The sequence below is a fragment of the Bos indicus genome, chromosome 10 (genome assembly GCF_029378745.1).
Source record: "Bos indicus isolate NIAB-ARS_2022 breed Sahiwal x Tharparkar chromosome 10, NIAB-ARS_B.indTharparkar_mat_pri_1.0, whole genome shotgun sequence".
In the NCBI taxonomy this organism is placed as follows: Eukaryota; Metazoa; Chordata; class Mammalia; order Artiodactyla; family Bovidae; genus Bos; species Bos indicus.
In genome coordinates, this window is record NC_091769.1 from 77,434,197 (window position 1) to 77,456,271 (window position 22,075).

The following is a 22,075-nucleotide window of genomic DNA, read 5'->3' on the forward strand; positions in this document are numbered from 1 at the left end:
TAAATCAGACAGAGAAAGACAAATACTGAATTTTATCACTTATATTTGGAATCTAAAAAATAAAACAAATTAGTGAATATAACACAAAGAAACAGATTCACAGATAAAGAGAACAAACTAGTAGTTACTGGTGGGAGAAGGATGGAGTCGGGGGAGGAACAATATAGGGTCTAGGGGATTAAGAGTTACAACCTACTATGTACAAAATAAATAAGCTATAAGGATATATTGAATAGCACAGGAAATATAACTGATATTTTATAATAACTGTAAATGAATTTTATAACCTTTAAAAAATGTAACACTATGTTACACACCTGAAACTTACATAATATTGTACAACTAAATCTTAGTAAAAAATATCAAAATAGTGAAAAGCAAAAAAATAAAGAATTCACATTCTCCCTAATACCCAGGCCCTTTAACCACTATTCTGCCTCTGAATTTGGCTACTCTCATTTTCTTATGTGAGTTGAATTATACAGTATTTTTCCTTTTGTAATTGACTTCTTTTACTTAGCATAGTGTCTTCAGGGTTCATCCATGTTGTCCCATGTATCAGAATTTCAGTCTTTTTAAGACTAATATTTCTTTATGCATATGCCACATTTTGTTTATCCATTTATCTGTCAATGAATGTTTGGGTTGTTTCTACCTTTTGGCAGTTGTGAATAATGCTGCTGTGAACACTGATGTGCAAATATTTGTTCAATGGTGGTTATATGTATTTTTAATATATATTTTAACATTTAAAGATATTTGAGGTAATAAAATTCTATTTGAATGGACTGCATAAATATCTGTGTTTTCACTGATGTCAGTGGTTGTTTACTGAATACCCATCATGTATTCCAGCTCCCGGGCCACAGGCCGCAGAGGGTCCCTGGCCAGTTAGGAACTGGGCCACACAGCAGGAGGTGAGATGTGCAAAGAAGTGAAGTACTCCCCATTGTTCACATTACCACCTGAGCTTTGCTTCCTGTCAGATCAGCAGTAGCATTAGATTCTTACAGATTCTCATATATCACAATGTAGCGATGATAATAGAAATAAGTGCACAACAAATGTAATGCACTTGAATCATCTTGAAACCACCCCCACCCACATTTGCGGAAAAACTGTTTTCTACAAACTGGTTCCTAGTGCTAAAATGGTTGAGGACTACTGTTGTAAGGGATATAAAGAGAATATTTATTGAATACTTACTGTGAATTGGAGATTAGGGACATAAAGAGTAATAAAACCATGTTACTGTTTTTGAAGAACTTGCAGTCTAATAAGAATGATAGGATGTATATATAAAAACAGAACAACCTGGTAGCATTATACTTTTTGAAGCTGAAGAGATGTTCACAGTCTGATCCAAACCAGCATCTTCTCATGCTAAGATTTTTGCATGTCATCCTAATCAGTTAAGAGGCAAAATACATGACCATAATCAACAAACATATTCCATTCAAGTATATGTATTTAACATTCAAGCATAAATTTTGAAGTTATCAATCATTACACTCTGCAAAACAGTCTTCTCCAATAACAACATCCTTAGAATGGCTTATATTCTTTTATCCAAACTCCTACCTTAACTCTCACTTAATCTCCTATCTCCACCTCCACCTTGAGTTGTATAATTTTTTGTTGTGGATATGTTTTTTATGCATGTAAACCGACGTGTAGGTGAGTAAAAGCTGAAATGATGAACTCTGTATGTGTTTCAAGTTTCTTTCCAGGCTTAAATGATTCTAATTTTATCCCTGTAGTATCTGGATTTCCAGGTGAAAGAAAACAGAATAAGCAAGTCTAGAGGTTTCTCGACAAATCTATTTCATAATGATTTAAAAGGCAAAAATTTGATTGGAATAAAAACATTTTGGTGTGCTTTGGTGTTTCAGTGATGTTCTCCCTCTCTCAAGCTATTTTTTTCTGGAAAAACAAAATTAATCCTTTGTTAATTCAGTCATAATTTTTGAGTTTAGTTGTATTTTTAAGGTTTTTCTGGCTGTGCCAACTGAACCTTTTAGATACCACTCTCTTTTTCCTATTTTCTAACATTTCTAACTGAAATGTTAGAAAGACCAAAGGAAGACATACAACCAGCTGTTAGATTCACATTTCCTTTGGATGATGTTTTGAAGTTCAGAAAAGGAATTTTGAAAAATTTAAACACAGCTGAGCAGAGTTTCCAAGAGGCAATACTGTAATACTACTTCTTTCTCCATATTTATTTTCTTGACTCAGTACTGAGCCTGAATTCTGAGTGGTAAAGACATTTATAGACTCATTACTCTGTAGGGTGAAAAAAAAGGAAAAAGCTAATTTCAAAGTTAAAACTTAGAAAAAAGAAGATAATTGTAGAAGTGAGGAAGGATGAATGAACAAGGATGATCATCCATTCATTCAGCACATATATGAAAGTCTACTATGTACCAGACATGCCACTAAACACTGGAAATAAAGCAATGAATAAAATAGGATCAGTACCACTCCTGGAACTTCGATTGCTGGTAAGAGTGAGTAGAACATAACAAGGCTCTTAAAAATAACTTGAATAAATGAATGTCTTGAATAAATAAAGTTGAATAAATAAACTTCAATAAATAAATATATTGTGGAGAAGAATTTGGGGGTAAAGGACATTTTAGTGAAAAAGTATGAACTGTCCTGTTCATTGTATTTGAGATACTTCATTTAAAAAATAGAAAAAAAAATACTTATTACTGGGCAAAATGACTTAGTTATGGTAATACATAGAATGTAATACATTGGAGCCCTTAAAAATAATGACATACATTGGAAGCAACCTAGATGTCCATCAGCAGATGAATGGATAAGAAAGCTATGGTACATATACACAATGGAGTATTACTCAGCCATTAAAAAGAATACATTTGAATCAGTTCTAATGAGGTGGATGAAACTGGAGCCTATTATACAGAGTGAAGTAAGCCAGAAGGAAAAACACCAATACAGTATACTAACGCATATATATGGAATTTAGAAAGATGGTAACGATAACCCTGTATACGAGACAGCAAAAGAGACAATGATGTATAGAACAGTCTTATGGACTCTGTGGGAGAGGGAGAGGGTGGGACGATTTGGGAGAAAGGCATTGAAAAAAAAAAAAATCAGGAATTTGATAGTGAATGAAACCCAATACCATTATTCAACATTGATCTGAAAGTTTTAGCCACTGCAGTAAGACGTGAAGCAAGCACTTAGCAAAAAGATTACCACTTCTTAAGGACTCTGAAATTGGAGTAAATATCTTATTTTACCGAAAACTCATAGCACCTTAACAAGATAGTTATTTTATATATTAGCATTATTTCCATTTTTTTCCTTGTGAAGGAACTGAAGTAACATAATCAGAAACTTTCTTATATTTATGCACCAAATGACCCTTGTGGCTATAGAGTGTTACTGCCATTGTAAAGGAGACAAATTATGCTGATTTAAAGAGGGTCTTTGTCCATCTTGAAAACCAAGAAAATTCACTGAAAAAGCTACTAGAATAAATAAGAGAATTCAGCAAGATGATTGGATATAAAAGACAGCCACTGTCCTGTAAAAAAAAAAAAAAAAAAAAATAATGACATACATTGAAGTATGTTGGCTAACATAAAAGATGTTCTTTACCTAATGTCAAATTAAGCAAAGTAGGCTATAGAATAGGATGTATGGAATGGTTCTTTTGAGATTATTTACATTTATGTAAAATGTCTTGAGAGATAGTAGAAACTTTGGAATCAGACATTCTTGGGTTCCATAAAAGCGTACTTCATAAAAGTTATTCGTTAACATGTGTCAGAGTTTTATCTAACTAATGAGGGAACAATCAGGAAGACCAAAGAACCGCTTATAAGAGTTTTTGAGCATTAGGAGTTCTTGTATTCATTTAGGAAAGGGATGCTAAGATAAAATTGCTAAGCCACACAGAAGTCTCATCAACTTTCTGAAGGAAAAGGAAACTTGGAATGTAAAGCAGTGAGTTCAATTTAAATATCGTCATGGTCTTTATCATCATATCCAGTATCATCAAATATATCAGTTTCATTGATTTTAGCATGGAGATCAAATGGCCAACATCCACTGGATCATGGAAAAGACAAGAAAGTTCCAGAAAAACATCTATTTCTGCTTTATTGACTATGCCAAAGCCTTTGACTGTGTGGATCACAATAAACTGGAAAATTCTGAAAGAGATGGGAATACCAGACCACCTGACCTGCCTCTTGAGAAACCTATATGCAGGTCAGGAAGCAACAGTTAGAACTGGACATGGAACAACAGACTGGTTCCAAATAGGAAAAGGAGTACGTCAAGGCTGTATATTGTCACCCTGCTTATTTAACTTATATGTAGAGTACATCATGAGAAACGCTGGGCTGGAAGAAGCACAAGCTGGAATCAAGATTGCCCGGAGAAATATCAATCACCTCAGATATGCAGATGACACCACCCTTATGGCAGAAAGTGAAGAGGAACTAAAAAGCCTCTTGATGAAAGTGAAAGAGGAGAGTGAAAAAGTTGGCTTCAAGCTCAACATTCAGAAAACGAAGATCATGGCGTCTGGTCCCATCACTTCATGGGAAATAGATGGGGAAACAGTGGAAACAGTGTCAGACTTTATTTTTCTGGGCTCCAAAATCACTGCAGATGGTGATTGCAGCCATGAAATTAAAAGACGCTTACTCCTTGGAAGGAAAGTTATGACCAACCTAGATAGCATATTGAAAAGCAGAGACATTACTTTGCCAACAAAGGTCCGTCTAGTCAAGGCTATGGTTTTTCCTGTGGTCATGTATGGATGTGAGAGTTGGACTGTGAAGAAAGCTGAGTGCCGAAGAATTGATGCTTTTGAACTGTGGTGTTGGAGAAGACTCTTGAGAGTCCCTTGGACTGCAAGGAGATCCAACCAGTCCATTCTAAAGGAGATCAGCCCGGGGTGTTCTTTGGAAGGACTGATGCTGAAGCTGAAACTCTAGTACTTTGGCCACCTCATGCGAAGAGTTGACCCATTGGAAAAGACTCTGATGCTGGGAGGGATTGGGGGCAGGAGGAGAAGGGGACGACAGAGGATGAGATGGCTGGATGGCATCACCAACTCAATGGACATGAATTTGAGTGAACTCTGGGAGTTGGTGATGGACAGGGAGGCCTGGCGTGCTGCAATTCATGGGGTCACAAAGAGTTGGACACGACTGAGCGACTGAACTGACTGAACTGACTGGAAGCTTGCTATGTGCCTTCAGAGTTATAGCTTTATCTGCATTGTATTTTAAAATTACATCAGCTTGTTACCCTATTAGTCTGGCAGACCAACCAATAAAATATCTGAGGTATTTATTTAAACCATTTTTCTCAACTTTCCTTTGTACAGCATAGCCTCTTTATACATCAAAACACATTGCTTCTACTCATTCATTTCCCAACATTTTGATTTCCTGAGTATACTCTTCTTCATTCATATTCTTCATACACCAACATTTTTTATTCATTGTCTTTCTTACCCTTGCATCTGTTTAACCTCTTTTACCTTATTCTTGGGCATGGCAGTGCCTCCCAGCATCTCAGATTCGTTTCTTGTGGTGGCAGTGGTAGCTGCTCCTCTGAGTGGCACACAGGACAAAGTAGCATATAGTACAGATGGAACCACATATGTGGGTGAGTTTTGACTGAATTTTTCTAAGATATACTTACCAGCATCAAAATTCTTTCCTTCTTCCCTTTCTGTGTGTGTTAATGTTTTAAGGGTTTTTTTTTGGAGGGGGGTGGAGGGCAGGTATGGAGTTATCTTTACTCTTATCTTTCTTAGCCTCATTACTAAGGTGGACCTCTCTTCTTGGGTCTTTACTGAATGTCCCAAGGATTCCGTGAGGACTTTTTTATCTTGCTTGTGAGAACTTGTATGATTCCTGGCCCTGTGTAAGCCTTGGGAATTACCTCCCTTTTGTTACTTGGTAGTTTTTCTTGCCCGGAAGTTGTTTTTGTTCAACCATCTCATTTTATGCATATGCAAAATTGGTATTCAGGTAAAATTTAAGTAGATCTTTTTCCCCCTTCTTAAATGGGCCTTTGTGTTGCTCTCATTTCAGGACTGTAGCCAGTCAGTCTTCTCTGTCCATGGGATTCTCCAGGCAAGAATAGTGGAGTGGGTTGCCATTCCCTTCTCCAGGGGATCTTCCTGACCCAGGGATTGAACCCAAGTCTCCTGCATTGCAGGCAGATTCTTTACCATCTGAGCCACCAGGGAGGCCCCAGTTGCTTACATATGGAAGTTAATTCTGGATTCTATTACTCCCTCATGGGTGAAAGTAGAGATTTCTTAACACTTTTAACTTGGAGAATGATATTCTTAGTGAGTGATATATCCTGCTCAAATTGTTTTCAAATACTATTATGTGTAAAAATTCATTTTTAAAAGTGCTGCCTAAATTAAATTTATCTTAGTAACAACATTTCTTCTACATATAGCTGTAAATAAAATCTGCTTTGGCTGCTTGTCTTCTAATAATAGTTACCAGTCAACTGATGCATTAAATTAAAGTTGGTGTAACCCTAATGATTTATAATAGCTGATACTTTTTGGTACTGCTTTGCCTCACTGAAGAGCACTGCTGTTTTATGGTACTTCTTTTCTTTTAAACATGATTCAATATAGCTAAAAGAACAAAAAAGCAGTAACCTTAACGTAACTCTTACTTAATATAGAAACTTTTGCTAATAAAAAATCTGTTTTATATTCCATCTATTGAGATACAGTGAAAAAGTATAAATTAAGTACTAATTATTTCTTTGAAATTCTTTCATTTAGTTTAAAAGCATTGGTAAGTCGTAGTAGAAGTTAATTGAGAATGTCTCATTAAGTTTGGAATTAAGAAAGTAAAGGTTGTATGTGGTGAAGAACAATACAAATTTTGTTGTTGTTTTTGTTTGGTTTAAGGATCTGAGGTGTTCATGAAAGAGTTAACAACTGTCACGGTTATGGTTGATTCAGTTGGCAGCATGAACTTCCTTCTTTATCATTAACGTTTCAGTTACTATACTAGATACAATGTGCCCTATCTAGTAGTCATTTTGTGTCTATTGTGTCCTTAGAAGAGAGACTTGAAATTCTTAGGGGAATGTTTGAAAATGAGTCAGTAGTAGCATTGTGATTTGAATGTCATATGCTGAGGCTTAAGGAAGGTATTTTTGTCTCTAGCATCAGAATTACATATAAGTAAATCTTTTAGAAAAATCCTAAAGAAATTTATAGCCCTAATTTACATGTCTCTCAAGGGATGAGGGTTAGGATTATAATTATAGATGAGAGAACTATAAAGGCACTAATTCTAACAGATGGTAGCAAAATGTCCAAATTTTTGCTACTTTTGTTATTTCTTAAAAACTGATTTTTAATACCTTTAAAATGACTGTTTTTAGATACAGCCATTGAGTTTGGTATGGCAATAGACTGTTTACTCTTTACTTTTTTTGATAGCAGATACAAAATGCAGACATCTAATTATTCAGAGTCTTTTAGACACTAATGGCTATTTACTTGTGAGAAAATTTAAACTGGCATGTGACAGTCACTAGATCCATCTGCCAAAGTGGCTTTAAGTTTTGGTCTGTTATTACTAAAAGTGATGGGTCTTACCATAGAGTGACCTAGGCCACGTGGATGCACTGCATTTCTTTCCCTGAGATGACTTACCACTGAAATTCATGGATTCGGTTTGTTATTTTGGTTGCATGTTCCCTTGTCACTTTGCTACTAAAGTGTAATAACCCCTCGACAATAATGGTTTTGGTCAGCCAAGCCATATTGTTTTGATTCATTTGGAGTAGAGAACAGGGACTCTGTAGTGAAATAGATCTGACTATGAATCTCTGCTCCTCCTGGTTTTGTGACCTTAGGTGAATTACTTAACCTCTGCTGATGCATTTGATATTAGTATAGTTTACTAGTTTAAATGTGTGAACTCTGGAGATAGTTTGTGGGGATTTGAATCCTGGTCGTGCTGCTAATAAGCTGGGTGACTTCAGACATGTTTCTAACTTTCTGCCTCCTCTTTCGTATCTGTAAATTAGAGATAAGAATAGTACTTATCTGTAAACACTTTGAGTTTTTTAAACCTATCTGGAATGTAATAAGCACTCAGTACATGAATACTCGTATTATCTATATAAAAATGAGGACAGAAATAACATAGGAAGGCTGTCATGAGGCCTGAATGGTTAAATAAAGCACTTCACACTGGGACTTAGTAATGTTCAGTAAATGATGGTACTGTAAGGAGATTAGGGCTTCCTGGGTGGCGCTAGTGCTAAAGAACCCAGCTGCCAGTGTAGGAGGCATGAGACCCAGGTTCGAATCCTGGGTTAGGAAGATCCCCTGGAGGAGGGCATGGCAACCCACTCCAGTATTCTTCCCTGGAGAATCCCTTAGACAGAGGAGCCTGGCCAGCTCTGGTCCCTAGGGTTGCACAGAGACAGACATGACTGAAGTGATTTAGCACACACACACATAAGGAAATTAATATTATGATGCAGCAGATATATCTGTGGAGTAAGCATAGATCCAGGATTTGTAATTAAAGAGACCACATTGAAACTCCGTTGCTAATTGGTTAGGACAACAATGAGTTCCAGCATTCTGTTAGGTCACTTGTACAGAACAAATCAACTTTTCTATCCCAACTGGTGCACAGATGGGGCACATGAAAAAATCCCATCCAGTGCTGGGCTGGATGAATCACAAGCTGGAATCAAGATTACTGAAAGAAATATCAATAACCTCAGATATGCAGATGACAACACCTTTATACCAGAAAGCAAAGAGGAACTAAAGAGCCTCTTAATGAAGGTGAAAGAGGAGAGTGAAAAAGCTGGCTTAAAACTCAACATTCAAAAAATTAAGATCATGGCATCCGGTCCCATCACTTCATGGCAAATAGATGGGGAAACAGTGGGAACAGTGGCTGTCTTTATTTTTGTGGGCTCCAAAAATCACTGCAGATGGTGACTGCAGCCATGAAATTAAAAGACACTTGCTTCTTGGAAGGAAAGCTATGACAAGCCTCAGTTGAGTTCAGTCACTCAATCTTGTCTGACTCTTTGTGACTCCATGGACTACAGCACGCCAGGCCTCCCTGTCCATTACCAACCAATTCCTAGAGCTTGCTCAAATTCATGTACATTGAATTGGTGATGCCATCCAACCATCTCATCCTCTGTCGTCCCATTCTCCTCCTGCCTTCAGTCTTTCCCACTGTCAGGGTCTTTTCCAATAAGTCAGTTCTTCACATCAGGTAGCCAAAGTATTGCAGCTTCAGCTTCAGCAAAAGTCTTTCCAATGAATATTCACGACTGATTTCTTTTAGGATTGACTGGTTTGATCTCCTTGTAGTCCAAGGGACTTTCAAGAGTCTTCTCCAGCACCACAGTTCAAAAGCATCAAGTCTTTGGCACTCAGCTTTCTTTATGTTCCAACTCTCACATCCATACATGACTACTGGAAAAACTTTGGCTTTGACTAGATGTACCTTAACCTAGACAGTGTATTAAAAAGCAGAGACATTACTTTGCCAACAAAGGTCCATCTTGTCAAAGGTATGGTTTTTCCAGTAGTCAGGCATGGATGTGAGAGTTGGACCATAAACAAGGCTGAGCACTAAAGAACTGATGCTTTTGAACTGTGGTGTTAGAGAAGACTTTTGAGAGTGCCATGGACAACATGGAGATCAAACCAGTCAATCCTAAAGGAAATCAGTCCTGAATATTCATTGGAAGGACTGATGCTGAAGCTGAAACTCCAGTACTTTGGCCACCTGATGCGAAGAACTGACTCATTGGAAAAGACGCCTATGGTGGGAAGGATTGATGGCAGGAGGAGAAGGGTACGACAGAGGATGAGATGGATGGCATCGCCTAATGGACATGAGTTGGAGCAAGCTCTGGGAGGTGGTGAAGGATAGGGAAGCCTGATATGCTGTGGTCCATGGGGTCACAAAGAGTCAGACACGATTGAGGCACTGAACAGCAACAACAGAGATTTCACAATTGCAGTTTTGGTGTACCTATTGTGATACAGTTTGGGACTGGCCACACTCCACAGCTGGCCAAGAAAGTAAATGCATTTATTGGGAAAAGCTTTTACATCAGCCACTAAAGATACGACATCAAAGTTTTCCCAATATGAAGGCTTATTAGAAATTTTGAAAAACAGAAAGTGAGTCATGATGCAGGATCCTCATATTCTACTCAATCCTTAAATCTCATATTCTAGTCAATTCTAAAATTTACCCTTCTTCTGTAGTAGTAGAATCCTGACTTTTTGTTTTTAGCTAGGCACATTGATGCCTGGAATAAAAGACTATTTCCCAGCTATGTGACTAAGTTCTGGCAAAAGAGATAAAAACAGAAGCATTATGTGTGTGCTTAGAAAAGGCACTGACTCAACTGTAAGAGAGCCCATTTTGCCATTCAGTTTCTCTTCTTCTTTTTGACTTGTATTGAAGACATGATAACTGGAGCTTTAGCATACATTTTGGGCCATGAGGTGATGATGATGGAAGCCAGGGACCTAGAATGGTAGAGAAGTTAGAAACTTCGGTCCCTAAGGATACTTGCAACTGCCATGTCTACATCACCTGTCTCTAGACAACTTTTACAAAAGAAAAATAAATCTCAGTGTTGTTTAAGTTACTTCTGTGTTTGGGTATTCTGTATTGTGCAGAATATATTATTACACTGAGGGAAAGGAATAAATATTAGAGCACTATTGAGATTTAGTCACTGGTGTATAGGGTGGGGGTGTATAAGGACTTAAACATAAAGGAGATTGAAGGGCAATAGCATAAATGATTAAAGGACTGAGAAGATTGTGGATCACTTCTATTATACTGGTGAAATTTTATTATATTATTGGGAAATAAACTTTTTGGGAAAATATTTCAAACAGTGACATTTGTAAACTACTTACTAAATTAAATTTTGTTGGCTATAGGGCGTGGTTAGAAGAGCTGGTAAAACTGATGGGGGAGCATAGATAATTTTTGTGTTTACAGCATTAATAGTCTTTTATATTGCTAGGTTGTTATGCCATTGTTAAATGAAGTATTTACAGCAGTAGATTTTTTTCTGGTAAAGTTATTCTAATTAATGATATTTCACGTGTCTAAAAATTTTGGATTGGCAAATATGAAAAAACGTTAGAAAACATTGGATTAACCATTTTCTCAAAAATAGGTTGAGAAAAGATTATTTTGGAGCCTACACAGCAAATGTTTAAGATTTATTCACTTTTACATAAAGATTATTCTAAAAAATTGTTTGTGTATTAATACTTGGGCCCTCACATTTAAATGGTTTGTGTGACACCAAAATAATTGTTTGACATTTAATTTAATAGCTTTGGCTAGACAAAGGTTTAGATGCCTGAGCTGAATATGTGATAATCTCTCTAATAATGTTGCCTAATTTATGACTTGGTTTTATTGGATAGTGTGGAATTACAGACCTAGAAAGACTTTACTGTCTTTAATGTAAATGTTTGCTAATTTGGTCTAACCTAATGTGTCTAATATGATATGTTTTACTATATCTTTATTAATGAGCTTGAACATTTGCCTATTTATATTATAATCATTTGTATCAACAGCATAATACAGTCTTAGGCACAAGAGCTTAACTTACTCGATTTTGAATCCTGTGTCTTCTAGTTACTAATTATGTGACCTTGAATATGTTTCTGTGATTGATTGGGAGCATACTATTGTGATAAGGGCATAAAAGACCTCAACTCTGACCTTTGCTTATACTAGCTTTGTAAATGCTTTAAGCAAATTACTTAATAGCTGTGAACTACAGTTCCTCATCTGTAAAGGGATGGCAAATCATAATTAGAGGGTTTTTTTTTTAATAAATTGAAATAATTATATAGCACTACAGACATATAAAACGTTAAAATACTTTATCTTCACTTTTTAAAAACTCAAGAATATTTTATTGTTATAAGATTTTTTTTTCCCCTTGGATTTTTTATCTTATAACTGGAAGTTTGTATTTGTTTGACCATTTTCATTCAACTTGCCTACTTCCCACATTTGCAGCCTTTAGCAACCATCAATCTATTCTCTATATCTATGAGTTTTCTTTTTTTTTTTAAGATTCTGCATGTAAGTGAGATAATGCAGTATTTGTCTTTGTCTGCCTTAGTGTACTTTGCATAATGCCCTCAATTCATCCAAATTGCTGCAGATAGCAAGATTTTCTTCCTTTTTTATGATTGTATATGATTCCGTTGTGTGTGTGTATATATATGTATGAATGTATGTATATTTTTTCAGGAACTGCTATACTGTTTTCCATAGTGGCTGCACCAATTTATACTCCTACTAACAGTACACAAGGGTTCCTTTTTCTCAACATCCTCACAAGCACTTGTTATTTCTTGTCTTTTTGGTAAAAACATGTGAGGTGATATGTTGTGGTTTTGATTTGCATTTGCTGATTAGTGGTGTTGAGAACCTCTTCCTTTATCTGTTGGCCATTTGTATATTGTCTTTGGAGAAATGTCTATTTAGATCCTGTGTCTGTTTTTAAAATGGATTGTTTATTTTTTCTATTGAGTTGTATGAGTTCTTAATATATTTTGGATGTTAATCCCTTATGTGTATATGGCTTCCAAATATTTTATAGGTTGCCTTTTTATTTTGTTGATGGTTTCCTTTGCTATGCAGAAGCTTTTTAGTTCAGTGTAGTAAGCAACAGTTAGAACTGGACATGGAACAACAGACTGGTTCCAAATGGGAAAAGGAATATGTCAAGGCTGTATATTGTCACCCTGCTTATTTAACTTCTATGCAGAGTACATCATGAGAAACACTGGGCTGGAAGAAGCACAAGCTGGAATCAAGATTGCCCGGAGAAATATCAATCACCTCAGATATGCAGATGACACCACCCTTAAGGCTCTTGATGAAAGTGAAAGAGGAGAGTGAAAAAGTTGGCTTCAAGCTCAACATTCAGAAAACGAAGATCATGGCGTCTGGTCCCATCACTTCATGGGAAATAGATGGGGAAACAGTGGAAACAGTGTCAGACTTTATTTTTCTGGGCTCCAAAATCACTGCAGATGGTGACTGCAGCCATGAAATTAAAAGACGCTTACTCCTTGGAAGGAAAGTTATGACCAACCTAGATAGTATATTGAAAAGCAGAGATATTACTTTGCCAACAAAGATCCATCTAGTCAAGGCTATGGTTTTTCCAGTGGTCATGTATGGATGTGAGAGTTGGACTGTGAAGAAAGCTGAGTGCCAAAGAATTGATGCTTTTGAACTGTGGTGTTGGAGAAGACTCTTGAGAGTCCCTTGGACTGCAAGGAGATCCAACGAGTCCATCCTAAAGGAAATGAGTACTAAATATTCATTGGAAGGACTGATGCTGAAGTTGAAACTCCAGTACTTTGGCCACCTCATGTAAAGAGTTGACTTGTTGGAAAAGACTCTGATGCTGGGAGGGATTGGGGGCAGGAGGAGAAGGGGACGACAGAGGATGAGATGGCTGGATGGCATCACCGACTCGATGGACATGAGTTTGAGTGAACTCCAGGAGTTGGTGATAGACAGGGAGGCCTGGCGTGCTGTGATTCATGGGGGTAGCAAAGAGTTGGACACGACTGAGCAACTGAACTGAACTGAACTGAGTCTCACTTGATTACTTTTGCTTTCATTGCCGTTTTTTCATTTGGTGTCAAATTTAAAAAATCATTGCCAAGACTGATGTCAAGGAGGCGTTAAAATTTTATGGTGCAAAGTCAATGGAATTAAGGAAAGGCTGATAACTCCTTTAGTTATTGACCTAATAATTAGTTGTAGCTTTTATTTATTAAACCCATACTACGTGCCAGCCACCATGACTAGCACTTACATACATATCTTAGTTCAAGACTACTTTAAATATTCATTTAAACTAACAAAAGCAAATAGAGTTAATAGTCTCACTCAACCAAAATATAATAATAATAGCTATAATTCTAATTATTATATTTTAATTGGTCCATAATGAATGTTATTAACTAGTTTATGAAGAGGTTAAATTTTGGCCACAGTCACACAGCTAGAAAGTTGAGGAGGAAATGGGCAAAAATTGTTCTTAGTGACTGTAAAACTCTCTTTAATTCTCCAGTTATTACATTGCTAAATATTATTGAGTGTATCTCCTTGTATAGATACTTTAGTAGTAGCTTTAAGGCTTCCTTGAAAGCTTCCTTGATAGCTCTGCCTGCAATGCAGGAGACCCCAGTTTGATTCCTTTGTTGGGAAGAGCCACTGGAGAAGAGATAGGCTACTCACTCCAATATTCTTGGGCTTCCCTTGTGGCTCACCTGGTAAAGAATCCGCCCACAATGTGGGAGACCTGGGTTCAATCCCTGGGTTGGGAAGATCCCCTGAAGAAGGGAAAGGCTACCTACTCCAGTATTCTGGTCTGGAGAATTCCATGGACTATATAGTCCATGGGCTTGCAAACAGTCGGACACGACTGAGCGACTTTCACACTTGAAGTATTGCATTAAAAATATATGTAACTTGTTAAAATCTACTGTTATTGAAGTTTTACCAATATGAAGTATAGAAACTTTACCTCTAAAGTTCCTCTGCCCTCCTCTCATTTATAATCTGATGGTCTTAAAATATCTCCTCTACATATATTTAAAACCGCAATAGACAGTTACATTTTTTGCTTCACTTGTGAAACATAGTGTAGAAAACTCAAGAATAGAGGTTAAGTCTATTATATTTGCCCATGTTTTTGCTCTTTTTTATGTTCTTTCTTCCTTCTGGGATTTATGAGGCAAAAAAAAAACCCTCAGAGAGCTTACTGCTGTGTTGTTCCTTTAGTCCCTAGATCCTTGCAGGTCTGCCTTTGCTTTCCAAGCCTTACACAGTTCTCTTATATTTTTTAATATAGTGGCCAGGGTTTTTAGCTGTTCTTAGTGGGAGCGATGGGGAGAAGTGCGTGTTTTCCATCTTGGTCTGGAACTGAAGGTTACTTCATTGTACTTTCCATATATATGTAAAAAAATTGCCTATGCTGGAGTTTTATCTGGTTTTCCTGATAGTGTGCTATTTGGGAGGAAAAAGCTTGGGGCCTTTAAATCTTTGGATTGAATTATACTTGATAAATCCTAGTGATAGAGTTGCCCATCACTGGGGTTAAAAAAGTACATATAAAGGAGATTCTCTAGCTTCCCTTGCAATTCTTGGAAGTGAGCAGTTTCTTAATAATAATTAAAAAAATAGCTATCATTGATTTTGGTTCTGCCATTTATTGACTTTATGACTTTGGGAATGTTATTTACTCTCAATGTGCCTCAATTTCCTCCACTGTAAAATGGGGATAATAATACTTGAAAGGTTGTTGAGAAGATTAAATGGTATTATAATTGTGAAGTAATGAGAAAAAATACCTTACATTCAGGAAGAACTGTATAAACGTAGCTGTTATCTTCATTATTCTTAGAGTAATAGGCCCATATGATAGGCGTTATTACATTCATTTTAAGAATAAAAAATTCAGGCTCAAAGAGAGTAAGATGCCTTACTGGTTCTTTTCTGGCCCAGTTCTATATAGGTATTCTTAGGATATACACCCAGAGCTGTCTGACCTTACAGTGTATGCTTTTCAAGGTATGATGCTATCCATCAACATCATCAAATCCCCCTGCATCCTGTATTTTCACCTAGCATTATGTGTATTTCTTGTCATACTTGATGTTTTAACCCAAACTATAACATCTCACCAGTCACTGTACCATAATTTATCTAACCTTCTCTTATTTTTGAATATAAATTGTCTCTCTGTCATCCAACTGGCTCATGTATTAATGAGTGCTCACCAATATTAGTATATTATTTTTTATAATGCAGTAGTAACAATTGACCTTTAAAGGGCTTTGTGCCTTTTATATGAAGATAGAAATGTGTTTTATGAAAAAGTATATCCCACTAAAAATTTTCAGTAGCATGTTTATTATACTTTTGAATGTCTTGTTCTGTAGAAACTGATTTAAATCTGTTTGAATCTGAATTTTTGAATCTTTATTGTTATTTAGAAAGAGTTCTGTAGAAAGATTGTGCGTCTTTATTCATTAGTTGTGTGTATGAGACTTGGAATTTTTGCCATGTGTCTCCTGGCCCTTATTAAATGTAACGTTGGAGGACTGTGCAGGTTATCAACAGTTGGCTTAAATGTAAGTCTTTGATTTGAAATTATATTTAGATATATTTCTTTCTGAGCATCTACGGTTTACATTTTCTGAATGTAAATATAGATGAATAAACATGAAATGACTTTGAATCTTAGCTCTAATTCTTCAAAGTCTTTATTTTATTTTTATTTTGCCTAAGATATTGACTATAGATATTAAATGAATACATGCACACTGTAATATTCATGCATTCACTTTTTTGTTCTACAAATATTATCATAGGGCTTGCTTTGTTTTAGACACTGCTCTAAATCCCTGCTCTTCTGATACATACCTTTTAGTATAGAAAAGAAATAAGCCAATAATTATTGTGATAGTGTGATAGAGAATAATGGGGGATGGTGAGTGCTTTTTTTTTTTTTTTTTAAGACAAAGTATTGTAGCATTCTTATAGCGTTTTATAGTCATTCACTTTTTCTTGCTGCCCAGGGTCCTGGTTTTGTTCTGCAGCCCACCCTTGGGAATAAATTCTGTTAGTCTAAGCATAATGTAATCCCATTTCACTCTCAGTGGTTGAATTTTCAAGGAATGAGTTGACTCACTCTTGTTTAATAGGATGTGCAGATTTGGGGGCGACTTCTTTTAGTAGTTTCTCTCCTTTATAATGCGACTGACTAGAACAGTTGTTCTTTTTCACATAGTTACTTGTGGCTACAGTTAAAATGTCAAGACTATATATTGTCACTCTGCTTATTTAACTTATATGTAGAGTACACCATGAGAAACGCTGGGCTGGAAGAAGCACAAACTGGAAGCAAGATTGCCGGGAGAAATATCAATAACCTCAGATACGCAGATGACACCACCCTTATGGCAGAAAGTGAAGAGGAACTAAAAAACTTCTTGATGAAAGTGAAAGTGGAGAGTGAAAAAGTTGGCTTAAAGCTCAACGTTCAGAAAATGAAGGTCATGGCATCTGGTCCCATCACTTCATGGGAAATAGGGAAACAGTGGAAACAGTGTCAGACTTTATTTTTGGGGGCTCCAAAATCACTGCAGATGGTGACTGAAGCCATAAAATTAAAAGACGCTTACTCCTTGGAAGGAAAGTTATGACCGTCCTAGATAGCATATTCAAAAGCAGAGACATTACTTTGCCAACAAAGGTCCGTCTAGTCAAGGCTATGGTTTTTCCAGTGGTCATGTATGGATGTGAGAGTTGGACTGTGAAGAAAGCTGAGCGCCAAAGAATTGATGCTTTTGAACTGTGGTGTTGGAGAAGACTCTTGAGAGTCCCTTGGACTGCAAGGAGATCCAACCAGTCCATCCTAAAGGAGATCAGTCCTGGGTGTTCATTGGAAGGAATGATGCTAAAGCTGAAACTCCAGTACTTTGGCCACCTCATGCGAAGAGTTGACTCATTGGAAAAGACTCTGGTGCTGGGAGGGATTGGGGGCAGGAGGAAAAGGGGATGACAGAGGATGAGATGGCTGGATGGCATCACCGACTCGATGGACATGTGTTTGAGTGAACTCCGGGAGTTGGTGATGGACAGGGAGGCCTGGCGTGCTGCAGTTCATGGGGTCGCAAAGAGTCAGACACAACTGAGCAACTGAACTGACTGACAGTTAAGATAGCCAACTTGTTACCAGGAAGAGAGCTAGGGCGAGGACAGAAGCTGATATGCCAAGCGGAAAGAATAGATAGATGAAAAGAGTTTTTTGACTATTTCATGGAACAATTGAATTAGTTAACTTTAAATCCATTTTTTAACCAAGTAATTGATTTCCTTATTTTAAACAATTATTTCTTTGGCTGTGATGGGTCTTCATTGCTGTGTGGGTTTTTCTTTAGTTGTGGTCAATGGGAGCTACTCTCCAGTTGCAGGGCAGGGGTTCTCATTGCGGTGGCTTCTCTTGTTCTGGTGCATGGGCTCTAGGCCTGTGGGCTTCAGTAGTTGCGGTACATGGGTTCAGTAGTGGTGGTGCATGGGTTTAGTTGCTCTTTAGCATGTGGGATCTTCCCAGACCAAGGATTGAATTCGTGTCTCCGGAATTGACAAAGGCGGAATCTTTACCCCTGAACCATCTGGGAAGCCCTGATTCCTTTATTTTTAAAGCCATTTTAAGTTGGATTTTCTCTTACTTTTGTCCTAACATGTCATAATTGATATGTGTTGTCAGGGACTATCCCTGAAAAGAGGGGACATTTAAGTAGAGGTTTGAATTATGAAGAATAAGCTGAAGGGATTGCAGGTCAGGTAGAAGGTACAGCAAGAGTGAAGATCCCATGATAGGTAAGAACTTTACATATTCTGGAAACTGACAGAAGGCTGGAATACCTAGTTTCTATTGAGCAGGGAAAAGATGGTAGTATAATATTTATAAATTGCATTACAGTTTCTAAACCATTTTTACTTATATTATTTAATGTGATCTTCACAGTTAAATGAGGATATACTATTATTATAATTTTATATTTTGGTAAACTCCCCATATGTTTATAGCCAGTGATTTATTTGAAATAGTTGCTCTTTCTACTTTATCATGTTGGCATATGAGTATATGTTATGTCCAAAATCCCCTGGAGAAGGTCATGGAAACCCACTCCAGTATTCTTACCTGGAGAATCCCATGGGCAGAGGAACCTGGTAGGCTACAGTCCATAGGGTCATAGAGTCGAACATGACTGAAGTGACTTAGCACACAGCATACATATGTTATGTACATATTTGATAACCAGATTAAATGGTAAGATATATGTTTTATTTGAATTTGTTAGTGTTACCACTTTTTGGCAGTACTGATATGTTTAGGGCAGAAGGAACAGATGCCAAGGCGAGTTTTCTGGATCCATTTGAATGGTATAAATTAATTGCATCAGTAAACACAACCTGATGAATTAAGGTGAGTGACATGCTTCTGATAGAAACCATATAAATGTGATTATGTGTTTGCACTTCATAACTAGGAAGGTTAATTTCTAAGATATTAGCTGCTTTTAGTGAATTAATAGAGTATTTTGTGCTCATGTATTCAGGATGCCTGGCATTTTAAATTCATATGTGCATATACTGTGACCTTACTGATAAGTGTACTGTGAAAGCATGATAGATAACTCCGTAAGTAATGAATAAGAATTGAATTTTGTAATCTTGGTAGTTGCTATATGAAAATTTCCTTTTCTTTCCTTTGCTGTTACTCCTCTTTTTCCCTTCCAGGCTTTCCCTTTTCTTCCTTTCTGTCTTCCCTTCCTCTCCTCCTTCTCTCCCTTCATTCCACTTATCAGTTCAGTTATTTAGATTTCAGCTGTCATTAAAGGACCATTTTATGATTCTATTTTTACTTGCTTTTCCCTACTTCTTCCTTAAATTATTTTTTTTTCTAGTTCCCAATGCAAATTCTTTTTTTTTTTAATTTTATTTTATTTTTAAACTTTACAATATTGTATTAGTTTTGCCAAATATCGAAATGAATCCACCACAGGTATACCTGTGTTCCCCATCCTGAACCCTCCTCCCTCCTCCCTCCCCATACCATCCCTCTGGGTTGTCCCAGTGCACCAGCCCCAAGCATCCAGTATCGTGCATCGAACCTGGACTGGCGACTCGTTTTGTACATGATATTATACATGTTTCAATGCTATTCTCCCAAATCTCCCCACCCTCTCCCTCTCCCACAGAGTCGATAAGACTGATCTATACATCAGTGTCTCTTTTGCTGTCTCGTACACAGGGTTATTGTTACCATCTTTCTAAATTACATATATATGCGTTAGTATACTGTATTGGTGTTTTTCTTTCTGGCTTACTTCACTCTGTATCATAGGTTCCAGTTTCATCCATCTCATTAGAACTATTTCAAATGTATTCTTTTTAATGGCTGAGTAATACTCCATTGTGTATATGTACCACAGCTTTCTTGGATATTCATCTGCTGATGGGCATCTAGGTTGCTTCCATGTCCTGGCTATTATAAACAGTGCTGCGATGAACATTGGGGTACACGTGTCTCTTTCCCTTCTGGTTTCCTCAGTGTGTATGCCCAGCAGTGGGATTGCTGGATCATAAGGCAGTTCTATTTCCAGTTTTTTAAGGAATCTCCACATTGTTCTCCATAGTGGCTGTACTAGTTTGCATTCCCACCAACAGTGTAAGAGAGTTCCCTTTTCTCCACACCCTCTCCAGCATTTAAACAAAATGTTATTACTGATCTTTTCACATGTATGGAGAATAGACAGATTTTAGGTAAAATCTTTACTTAATTTGAAAATGAATTAAGATCAGATGAGAATATGTTTAAATAAATGGTTGTGAACTTTTGTTAATCTGGAATTGACTTGAATTATATATACATAGGGCTTTTTAAATATTTGTACTTTATAATTGATAATTAGCTTTTCTCTAAAAGTTTAATTTGATTTCCTTTTATCAACCTGATGCCTTTAAAATATAACAGTTAAGCTGAACCTTATAGTAGTCATTCTTTAAATTTGTTGAAAATGATTTTCTTTTTCTTTTGAAGTTTTAGGTTTATTCTGTTACATTGATTTACTTTAAGAAGCACTCTGTAACAATGATTTGCTTTTTACTCCTTCAGTTACTAATAAAATCATTCTAAAGATGGTAGCTCTCTAAACCATAGTATACCTTTATTATAATCTAAGGAATCATTATTATTTGAATGTTTACGATCCTTTCTTTTGGATTGAGAAAAGTTAGGTTACTAGGAAGATACAGAAAAGTTTCATTGTAGTTTGTTAGTTTTATAGTTACTTTAGCGGATTCTCATTGTCTTTGAAATGTGTAAAAAATAAAATTTTAACGTTAACAATTGGATTGAAGTTGATCATATCTATAGAATAATTACTTTTGATTTCTTTCACTAAAAGTAAGTATGTATACTGATGATTTTGCTGAGGAAAATCTCATAGAAACTCAAAATGCAAGCAAATAATTTAACCATTTACTGAATTAGCATTCTTCAGTTATTGACATTTTCAGTTATATTCACAAGACAGTTTACATTTTGTTAAAATTTTTCCAATAGATTTTTCAACTCTATTGAAGCATTTCTTACATGAGCAAAATGTACATATAGTAAGTGTACACTTAGATGATTTTTCCTAAATCTGTACTTTCATACAACTGTCATTCCCCCTTTTAGTCAGTGCTATGTATGCTCCCTGGCAATCAGTGATCTGATTTTAGTCATTACATGTTAGTTTCTCTGTTCTAGAACTTCATAAATGTGTGTTTTTGTCCCTGGCATCTTTCAACAGGCATATTTTTGAGATTCATCCATGTTGTTATGTAAATCGGTAGTTCCTGTTTGTTAGTCGCTCTGTCATGTCCAGCTGTTTGCGACCCCATAGACTATAGCCTGCCAGGCTCCCCTGTCCATGGAATTCTCCAGGCAAGAATACTGAGTAGCGATTCCTTTCTCTAGGGGATCTTTCCAACCCAGGGATTGAATCCACGTCTCCTGCATTGCGGGCAGATTCTTTACCATCTGAGCTACCAGGGAAGCTAGCTCCTGTTTACTGCAGAATAATATTCCATTATATGAACCTGTTACCTGTTGATTAGACACTTGGATTTTTTCAAAGTTTGATTCATTGATAAAGTGGCCGTGGTGTCTTCTATAAATATTTGGTGGAATTCACACATAAAGCCATGTGGACCTAGAGTTTTGTTTCTGGGAATGAACATTTACTAATATACATTCATTATCTTTAATAGACATAAGGCTTATGCCTACTCAGGTTATCTATTCTTTCTTGAATAGCAGTTGGCATTGACAATTTGTTTAAGAATTGTATCCATTTCGGGTCTCGTTCTATATATATTGACCCAAAGTTGTTCATAATATT

At 36.6% G+C, this 22,075-nt stretch overlaps 1 protein-coding gene across 23 annotated transcripts in view; it reads left to right on the forward strand.

Moving 5' to 3' along the window:
* The window catches only part of FUT8 (fucosyltransferase 8), a 332,165-nt gene that overhangs the window by 121,220 nt on the left and 188,870 nt on the right, over positions 1-22,075 (forward strand). For 4 of the 23 annotated variants that reach the window (XM_070797735.1, XM_070797730.1, XM_070797720.1 and 1 more), the window contains one exon: positions 856-917. The exons of the other annotated variants lie outside the window; for them this stretch is intronic. The gene's annotated coding sequence lies outside the window, so the exon portion shown is untranslated. The remainder of the gene's footprint in view (positions 1-855; positions 918-22,075) is intronic. 23 annotated transcript variants of the gene reach the window in all.